General features: G+C 55.3%; 1 non-coding gene across 1 annotated transcript; it reads left to right on the forward strand.

Annotated features, from left to right (window-relative positions):
• The first annotated feature begins 5779 nt into the window (after positions 1 to 5779).
• TRNAQ-CUG (transfer RNA glutamine (anticodon CUG)) lies at positions 5780 to 5851 on the forward strand. Its single transcript has one exon. It is a non-coding gene; the product is annotated as a tRNA-Gln (tRNA).
• Positions 5852 to 8293: the final 2442 nt, after the last annotated feature.

Below are 8293 nucleotides of genomic sequence, written 5' to 3' on the forward strand. Positions count from 1 at the left end.
AAATTGTGAAATTAAGACAAGAAGCAAATTTGACATGGCCTCGGTCTCTCCCTTTAGCCCTTCTGCGTATACCAACAAGACCAAGGGCAAAAGAAGGACTGACCCCCTTTGAAATCCTGTATGGACAACCCTATGGGATACAGAGAGGGGTGTCTGTACAAGCGGGGGATGAAGTTATGACTTCTTACATGGTGGCATTAGGTAAGCAACTTAATAAAATCAGGGAGCATGTGGTAGGGACTCGAGGGAGAGGTTTGGATGGGCCTGTGCATAATATTCAACCAGGAGATTATGTGTATATAAAGTCTCTTACAGAAAAAACTCTGGAGCCGCAGTGGACCATTTCAAGTATTACTTACCTCCTTCACCACAATTAGGATCAAGGAACAGAACGCTTGGATTTATCACACCAGAGTGAAAAAGACACCCAAAACTCCATGGAAAATCCTGATGGACACTTAGTTTTCACACGGTGATATGGGCAACCGTGGGGACAAGGAGCGTAGCATGGGATGGGAACGTGTTCGTTCAACTCACAAGATAATACTTCATGGGGATTTTCTGAGGTATGGGAAAAACTAACTTCCTGGTTGCCAAATTTAACATGGCTAAAACAACTGTTTGTGCCACCAAATATTTTGAGAGTATGCTAGATAGGGAAACAATGTATTAGAACTACTAGGATTAGATATAGTAAAAGAATTTACTATTTCCTAGAAAAGGGGGGACTGAGACAAGGGGAGTCAGAAGAATCTCAGTAGACATAATAAAGGGGGATGAAAGATGATGTTTAGCGCTTACATTGTTGAAATTAGCTGAGGCAGAGACAGTCCTTGATAAGAAGAGCTGGCCCCAAGAGCTAGCCAATGAGGGAGAGACAGTTCCTGATAGGAAGCAGGAGCTGGCCCCAAGAGCGAGGCAAGACTGGTCTTGCGGCTTGGGTAAGTACCAAGAAACCACTGAGCCTGCGCAAGAAAAGAGGCTACTAGCGGTGACGAAGAGGAGTCATCTATCTTCATCTCTGCGGCCACCAGACGACCACCATAAAGAGGCACTGCGAAAGCGCAGTTGAGAGAAGACTATGGAAATGACCTCTTGGAGCTAATTTTAATATGAAGCGGGGATAGGTCATGCATATGTATAGGTGTATTGTGAATATATAACACCTGACTTTAAAAACTTGAACTGCTGAGTCAGGCACGCATGACTTGGTGAGACTACCCCCCGTGCTGAATGAACATACCCACTTTACAATCTCACTGATTGTGGAGTCTCTTTTCCACACGTCAGTACATACACGCAAACGCACATGCACCTGCATAGTACGTGCGCAGCTGGCCCACATATGAACGCAGATGGGGAGCGTGACCATTACCAGCAGCCAGCAGCTGGAGTTTCCGTAGCCAACAGCTCACAGGCAGAGAAGCACACCCACGTGCCAGCCGGTTGAGGTCGTGTGTATGTGTGCAGGGGGCTGGAAGGAGGAGGTGGGATAGTCTGTGAAGCGGAGGAGCAGGCAAGAGGGCAGTTGGTGACCTGGCAGAGCAGGAGGCAGTCAGGAATGGGACGTGGAGGAGCAGGAGGGAGGCCAGGCTCTGGGCTGGAGGAGCGGGAGGCAGCAGTGCATGCAGGAGCGTTGAAGGTATAGTGGTGAGCATAGCTGCCTTCCAAGCAGTTGACCTGGATTCGATTCCTGGCCAACGCAGACCAACTTTTCTTCTGCCTGGCTCCACAGTGCCTTCCCCATTTAGCAACAGCAGGCTGCAGCGGCTGCTTTGTACCATTCTGAGATTCTCAGGCAGTGTTGAAGCACTGCAGCAGGTGCCCGAAGAACTTTGTTTGGGATTTTCCATGCCTGGGTATCACACTCAAGTTTCAGTGGGGCTCAGGCACTGTGCTACCTGCTCTAGCTTTGGGGCTAGCCCTGCTTTAGGCAGGCATTTGGACTAGTGACCCCCTGAGATGCCTTACAGTCTACCTCCTTCCATGAAGCAACAAGTCCCAGAGAGCTGTGCCCTCCTTCCTCCTCTACATCACAGGCAGTAAGTCAGCCTCTTCCCCGCAGGAATGGGGGCCCACTCATTGCTCTGCACTTGGCACATCTCCTGTCCTTTTGCCTTGACTCTCCAGACCCTTTCCCATACACTGACTCCTTGAGACCGACACAGCGTTCCCCCAGGTGTTGGTGTTGCACAACCCTCCTTGCCCAGCATTCCCAGCCCCGAGCAGGGAAGAAGGAAGCACCCTTGTTGCCCCAGGAACCGTCCATCAGGCAGCGCTGCAGGCCAAGTGCTTGGCAGCGCTGCAGGCCAAGGGCTTGGCAGTGCTGCAGGCCAAGTGCTTGGCTTGCCATCCCCTGAGGCTCTGGAGGGAATGGAGGAAGTCACGGGAAAGGTAGACGTGTGCCTGGAAACCTTGACAGGACACTGGCGTGCGTAGAGCCGTAGTTCACTGACGGTTCCTTTGGTTGCTCCCCTGAAGGAGTGCCTTGGGCTTTGGGAGATGTGTCAGAAGTGTGCTGCCCCTGTGCTGGGTACTCCAGTTCCATGTGGTACGAAGCGCGTGTAGGAGCTGCGGTCGCCAGTCCACAGCCCTTGGTGGGAGCAAGGCAAGGGTGCTCCCAGGATACAGCTCCCCCTGCAGCAGTGCCAGGAGGAGGCTGGCTGAGGTGGGCTGGCTCTGGCAGCTGCAGGGCACGGACCAGCAGCAGCAGCAGCAGCGGGTCAGGATGGCCAAGTGGTCTAAGGCGTTGCGTTCAGGTTGCAGCCTCCCTGGGAGGCATGGCTTCGAGTCCCACTCCTGACAGGCTCTTCTCTCTGGCTGCCCCCCTTCATGGCTTCTCTCTCTTCAGTGGAGGCTTCTTGCCCCTCTGGGGGCTCTGCTCAGCCTGCTGACCAGGTCTTGCTGCAGTCCCAGCTCCTGTAGAAGGAGAAATGGGCGTACCCATGCTGCCCCACCAGTAGCAGGTGGGTAGGCCTAGAACAGAATCATGGAAGGAGGGGAGCCCCTGGGGAACTCCATTTTCCACTCTCCCCTACAAAAGTCACTTTCTGCATGCCTCTCCTCTCCCCTGCAATGTGGAGCTTTCGGCTTTCTTCAAACATTCACCCACAAAATCCTCTCTCCCTGCTTCCGCTTTCCCCTCCAACAACCCTTCTGGTTGGAGGGCATTTCAGGGAGTCAGAGAGTGCATCCTCCTGCTTCAGGCAGGCTCCCACCAGCTGATCAGTGCTTTGTCCTTTCGGGTCATAAAATACCTTGACGACAGACGTTTCACAGCCTCTCTGGACCCCTGTTCCCATGCTTAGGCACCCTCCGGGTGACCATTTGTGTTTGTGTAGCCAGTCACAAACTGCCTGCTCAACTTCTGACCGTGGCGCTCATCCTCCAGCCATCGCAGTAGCCTCCTGGAGTAGGCACCAGGAGGCTCCTATTAGATCCCCGCTAAGCATTTTCGTCTCCCAGCTGAGCAAGCCTTGGGTCCTCAGCCTCTCCTTACAAGGCCCCTCCACCCCCTGACTATCCTAGGGATCCTCCGCAGAACTTGCTCCAGTTTATCATCACCTTTCCTTGGTTCCCCAGATAGTCCTTCTTCCCCCGTTTTGGAGATGGGGCAACTTTTCCCTCTCCTTAGTCGTCAGGGAGCTCCTCTGCCCTCTGCTCCCAAAGCTGGAGAGCCCCTGCAATACATCCTTCCCTCTTTCAGGCCCAGTGGCACACTCTGTAGGTGGCAATCCAGGATGTGGCATTGACCAGCAGGATTTCAACCCAGAAAGCTTCCCTGAGCTGGCAGTTCCTCACCAGCAAACACGGACAGCACCAGTGGGAAGAGGGACAGGTGGGAGTAAAGGCCCACCAGTAAGAGGCCAACAGGGGCATGGCAGGCTCTCTCCAACACTGCTGACAGGACAGAGGCATCCTCACGCAATCCCACCACAGGTTGCACGAGCACTGGTGGCATTTTTCAGAAGGACCGCAGTCAGGAAGTATGAGCCACAGAAGAGGTCGTCCTGTGCACACAGGAAGAGGAAGAGGGGACATGCACAGGGTGGTATCAGAGCATGCCGGAGCATGTCGGGATTGAGGGAGATGCTGAAGGAGCTGGGATTGTTCATCCTGGAGAATAGACGGTGAGGGGGCTTCTGCTATATTAAGGTAGCTCACTGGCTTGCCAAGGCCTGCCCTGGGCCAGAAATTTCTTGGGAGTGCAGGACACAGGAGTGGCTTGGCCTCCTGCGTGAGCCAGCCTGGCCTGAGCTGCAGCTCCCAGGAGCTGGGGAGCTCTGGGAGATCTCTGGCTGCCCATTGAAGCCTGTAAGGGGGGCAGAAAGTGTCCTCCCCGCAGTGTCCTGCAGGGAGGAGCAGCATCGGAGGCTACAGTGGACGGAACATTTGCCGTGACCTTGGGGAAGCAAACAGTCTGGGGACCATGGCAGCCCCAGCAGGCAGTGCTGCCAGGAAGGAAACCAAGGACAAAATGCCCCGAGCAAGGAAGCTGCCTTGTGGGCACTGGCCCACACAACCCACTGGCCCAGAACCCTTTCTCCCCGAGTGCTGGGTGAGACTAGCAGAGCCCCAGGAAGACCCTCCATTGCTTGGAGAAACGCTGTCTCAGCCCCAGAAGGGACATCCCTCCTCCTGCAGCGGCACAGCATCCGCATGGGAAAGGGCCGTCCCTTTCCCCGTGCTCCAGCCCCTGGAGTGGGGGGTCCCTCCACCTCTTTGCAAGACCTTCAGAGACTGGGCCCTGCTCTTGCTGCTCCCAGGCACTCCTCCCACCCTGCTCGGTCCTGCAGATCCCAGGGATGGATGAGGAAAGCCCTCAGCAATGCTGCTTCTCCGCGACATGCGTTCAGATTTGTGACTCTCTGGAATTTTAACCCTTCTCCAGCGACTAGGTGTTTCTCACACCCTCTCTGAATGTAACTCGCCATTTGAAATCTTAGGCTTGGGCACAGCAGCCTGGTCTGTCCTGTGGGTTCAGAAGTACCAGCTGCAAGCCCAGTGCTTTGGGCAGTCCAAAGGTACCAGGCGGTTGCGTCCTCAGTGTCCTGGGCTAAGTCTGAGATCTAGTAGAGTGTCCCCGCATGTGTTTCCTCCTGTCTGACTGCTGGGAGGAAGGGCCCTGCTCTCAACACACAGACTCAAACCCTGGTGCAAGGAGGATAGCTCCAGTGCAGCTTCTCCCCACTGTGTGCATGGACCCTTGGCCAGGTGGACCCAGGGCATGTGGGAGAGCTGCCTTGAGCTAATAGTAGAATTCACCTAAGTCTGGACCGGTCTGGAGCAGCCTCAGGAGAGAAAAACCTCATTCTCACTGAGGGAAAGGGCTGCTTTGGGGCAGAAGGGGACAGCGTGTCCTGCAGAAGAGGACCAGGGTCTGAAGTCAGCCAGGACTGTGCCAGCAGAGGAAGGCAGTCCAGCTTGTGCAACCCATAACAAGCTGCCTTGGGTCCTCCTGCTAGCTCTTCTCTCTGATGAACCTCATCCCCTGCCCTCTGTCTTGGTCGCCCCCTTCGGCAAGGTCAGAAGCTTGGCTAGGACCGCAACCAAGAGTAAGGATATGTGGTTAACGGCTGCTTAGCATGAGGTACAAGGTGAGAACAGGACAGGCAATAACTTACAGAGGCAGACTGGGAGGCTGTCCAACATGGGGGTGAAGGGAGGCAGCAGCAGAGACCGCAAGGGGAGACTGGGAGATGGAGAGACTGCCAGGCTCAGCCAGGAGCATGTGGCTCGGCAAGGGTGGCCACAGGGGAAGGACCACACCTGTCCAGGAGGTCCCATGGTGTAATGGTGAGCACTCTGGACTCTGAATCCAGCGATCTGAGTTCAAATCTCAGTGGGACCTTGAGCTTTTGGCTCCCTCAGGGCTTTCCTCAGCATGCTTACACATTTAGCTCTCTTCAACTACCTGAAGGGGGGTTGTAGTGAGGTGGGTGCTGCTCTCTTCTGTCAGGTGGCTGGAGATAGGACGAGAGGAAAGGGCCTCAAGTTTTGAGGCAAGGGAGATTTAGGTTAGATATTAGGAAAAAAATCATTACTAAGAGGGTTGTCACACATTGGAATAGGCTGGTCAGGGAAGTGGTTGAGTCACCATCCCTGAAGGTATTCAAAAAGCGAGCGCACGGGGTACTCCATAACATGATTTAGTGGGCATGAGTGATGGTTGGACTCGATGATCTTGAAGGTCTCTTCAAACATAAATGATTCTATGATTAGCAGCCTTGCCTTGCTGTCAGGGCAATGGTTTAATGCACTCTCGTCTTCCTTCCTTTCCTGTGCTCCCAGCCCTGGGACTGACACCAGTGCCCCTTCTGCTGCCCTGTGCCCACCAAACCTCTGCAGCTTTCCTGAGCGCTGGACCTCGCCCCCTCTCTGCTCCCTTGGTCTTGAGGGCTGCTCCTGGATGAGGGCATCCAGCAGGGGCTCAGAGAATCACACAACACCTGAGGTGGAGAGCATGCACTCCAAGCCTGGCTCAAAGCAGCCTCAAGTGGAGGAGGCTATTCAGGGCCTTGTCTGCTTGGATGTGGGACACCTCCAAAGATGGAGATGCTACAACACTCCCTGGGCAACCGTTTCCCGTCTTTCATTACCACTGTGTGTGGCAGTACTTGTATTGCCACCCCTGTCCATTGCTTCTGGTGCCATCCATTTCTCTGAGGCTTTTCTGTCTTTCTCTTGCCTGCTTGTTTATTTGTGGTGCTCTGGTATCAGTTCAGGGAGCTCCACCCACAACTGGCAGTGCCCCGTGCATGGGGACAGACTCACGGTCGTGGGAGAGAGCCTTTATCCTGGGGTCGGCTGGGATAGAGTTTACTTTCACAAGGAGCTGGAGGAGGCCCAGACAGGACAGCTCACCCAAACTAGCCAAGAGGGTATTTGATACCGTATGATGTCATGCTCAGTATATAACTGGGGGAGCTGGCGCTGGAGGGGTGAAGGGATCACAGCTCAGAAATGGGCTGAGCATCAGGTTCTGTGCGGTGAGCAATTGCACTGTGCGTCACATGCTTTATATATTCTTTGGACAGCAAGCAGCCGTGTGGTGCTTAGTTGCCAGCTGGGCTTAACCCACGACAACCTTGCAGCTATGTTGGCGAACTGAGCGGGGAGGAGAACAAACCACCACGAGACTCCAGCTGTGCTGCACAAAGTCTTTAATGAGAAGGAGGAAATGCAGTGGCACGGAACAGAGACCGAGAAACACGTCTGCTGGGTTCAGGGAGGCACAGAGAATGGCCCATAGCCCAAGGACAAGCTCCAGGCAAAGCGCTTGCCTTTCCCCATTTCGATCCAGCCGGTGGCAATGCCAGCCCACCAAGAGCAGGCCCTAACTCCGGCACGCTCCCTCCGTCAGCAGGAGGTTCAGCAAAGCAGAAGAGAATGAGCCCTTTCCCGAGGAGCTCAGAGCAAAGCAGAGCCAGAGGAGACACGGCGAGGCCTGCAGTGCAGCGAGGAGCAGCAGGCACAGGTCCCTTCTGCGTGGTGGGATGAGGACACTCAGCCCACCTGCAAGCCGTGGCTACGCTCCTGCTGCTGCAGGATCCCTGTCTTCCTTGGTGCTCCAAAGGGGATGATCTGCTGGCTTCAGCAGTTCAGACCGCAGCGGGTGGGAGGCAGACACAGCCCTGACCCCCCCAGACCGAGGGAGCCCCCAGAAGAGATGGGAACCCCCCCGGCGCTGAGGGAGCTCCCAACAGCAGCTGACAGCGAGGATCCCACGGCTGTGCTCTGAGGGAAAGAGGTGAGGATGGGGCCCGGCAGGGTCACCACCACCGGGGAGGCCTGGATGGCCACCGTTGAGTCAGCGCAGCGGGCGACACAGGGCTCATTGCAGCTGCTTGCAAGTGGGGTTGGGCCGGAGGCGCCGCAGGGCGTTGGGAGACAGGGTCTGAAGCAAGACATCTCTCGGCGAGGGAGGCAAAGCTGAAACACAGAGCAGGCAGGGAGCACAAACCTCAATATCAGTCTGTCTGTCTTTTTTTTCCTCAGCTCTCTCCGTGGAGACTCTTTGTTTTCAAAACACCCAGTGTGCCGACATTTGCCATGGCCCTCATTGTGCCCTCCGAGTTGCACGGCACAGGAAGGCTGACCCACTTTTGGAATAGGCCCCAGCGCAGTGGCTTTAAAGCGCCTGTGGAAAGACTGATCATACCCCATCTCCATTGTTGCTTTGAAGATGGCACTGGACGCCCTTGGCCATTTGGTTAGAGACGGCCTCCTGCAGGTGCACGTTCTGGTGGGCAGACCCCCCTGCAGCTGAGCCCCATGGATCCCCTTCTGCTTG

This window comes from Buteo buteo, chromosome 13, assembly GCF_964188355.1.
Source record: "Buteo buteo chromosome 13, bButBut1.hap1.1, whole genome shotgun sequence".
NCBI lineage: Eukaryota > Metazoa > Chordata > Aves > Accipitriformes > Accipitridae > Buteo > Buteo buteo.